The sequence below is a fragment of the Neophocaena asiaeorientalis genome, unplaced genomic scaffold, assembly GCF_003031525.2.
Source record: "Neophocaena asiaeorientalis asiaeorientalis breed wild unplaced genomic scaffold, Neophocaena_asiaeorientalis_V1.1 scaffold206, whole genome shotgun sequence".
NCBI lineage: Eukaryota > Metazoa > Chordata > Mammalia > Artiodactyla > Phocoenidae > Neophocaena > Neophocaena asiaeorientalis.
Genome location: NW_020174578.1, coordinates 1,151,571 through 1,153,355, shown reverse-complemented (window position 1 = coordinate 1,153,355; position 1,785 = coordinate 1,151,571). Strand labels below are relative to the sequence as shown.

Here is a 1,785-nt window from a genome sequence, read left to right as displayed (position 1 = left end):
CTCTTCTCTAAATGTTTGATAGAATTTACCTGTGAAGACAACTGGTCCTGGACTTTTGTTTGTTGTGAGTTTTTTGATCACACATTCCATTACAGTACTTGTAATTAGTCTGTTCATATTTTTTATTTCTTCCTGTTCAGTCTTAGGAGATTGTACCTTTCTAAGAATTTGCCCATTTCTTCTAGGTTGTCCATTTTATTGGCATACAGTTGCTTGTAGTAGTCTCTTATGGTCCACAAATTTTTCTGATGTTTTAAACTTGGACATTGGCCTTTCCCTGCCCTCAGACTGAAACTTACACTATCAGCTACCCTAGCTCCTCAGCCTCTGGATTCATACTGAAACTACAGCACTATTCTCCTGGATCTCCAGCTTAATGACTGCAGATCTGGGGACTTCTTAGCCTTGAACAGGGAGAAATGCGACAGTGGGACAGGGCAGAGAGGGCCGACTTGGGGTTTCAGCTGTGGCTTCCTTCCACCCCTGGCTACCAAGCTGCAGAGAAGGCAGTAGCTGGTGTCCCTGCCAGCTGCCCCAATCTCTCTCGAGAGTTTCCCATTCTGATCAGATATGTTCAAGATGAAATAGGAGCAGAGACATTTGAAACAGAAATTGCTGTAGAGAAGTTCTCGAGTAGGAAAGAGGGATGGAATTTATAGTATAATTTGTAGGCTGGCCTTCTCTGGGGAAAAACTAGTAACTCCACAGGAAGGGCAGAGAAGTTGAGATAAATGCACAAATTCAGCAACTCAGTCAGTGTGTTAGTTAGGATTGCACAAACTGTCATCTGATTGCTTTTTATGGTCTCAGTTACTCTCATTCAGTAGCTAAGACTGTGGGTGGAAGGATTTATGGGAAGCTTAAAGAAAGAGAAAATAATTAAAAAAAAAAACCTGAGAGAAGAGACTAGGAAATACACTATGATTTCTGGGAGCATCAAGGGCCAATCAATGTAAATACTCATGAATTTAAGGGATCTGAGTCATCATGTTTGTTTGTTGTCCTGTGTTTCTGTGGGTTCAGGAAAAGGCATCCATCATCTAAATCCAATGCTTACAACACTGTGCTTACAACAGAGAGGGGATAATGGCCTCTCCAGATAAAGTATATACATTTAGGGGGCAAATATTTTTGAAATTGGGCAAATACTTATGGTGTAGCTTAAAGCAGGAAAGCATTCAGGCAATAGGATTCAATCTACATGAGTTTCCAAGTAATGATTAATATTTGCAATGGAAAATTTGGATAATTATTGCACATTCACACTTTTCAGCAGACAGAGATTGTTCACTCCCTGAGAAAGATACAGTCCTTTGAGGGGCTACCTTAATAAGCTCCATGGGGGTCACATTTATTACATCATGAATCTTTCCCAAAGTAAGATATGGAGACAGGAACAATTTCAAGATCAAGTACATAACACATTCGTATCCTTGGGGATTGTACTATGGGAGATAATCAGTAACGTATGACTTATCTGTTAAATTTTTATACCAAGATCCTCGAGCACAGACATCTTTGCCATCCTTCATGAGTTCTAACTTCTCTGCATGAGCAGGTACACACATCTATGCACACACACACACACCCCCCCCTGTACACTATCAAAGATAACAAAGAAGGAGAGCCAAGAGGGGAAGGGAAGGTTTTGCACTGCTTTGTAGGAAAGACCTAGAATGGTGGGAATATGATTTGTAATTCGTTCCCTGGACTCCACAGGAATGTCTCTGGGGAATGGGTTGGTTTTAGTTGATCAGACTATAAAGCCCATATACATATATATAT

The 1,785-nt window shown here is 40.6% G+C and overlaps 1 pseudogene; it reads left to right on the top strand.

The window, feature by feature from the left end:
- The first annotated feature begins 419 nt into the window (after positions 1-419).
- Positions 420-1,785, top strand: part of LOC112408465 (olfactory receptor 2A5-like) — a 10,943-nt pseudogene continuing 9,577 nt past the window's right edge.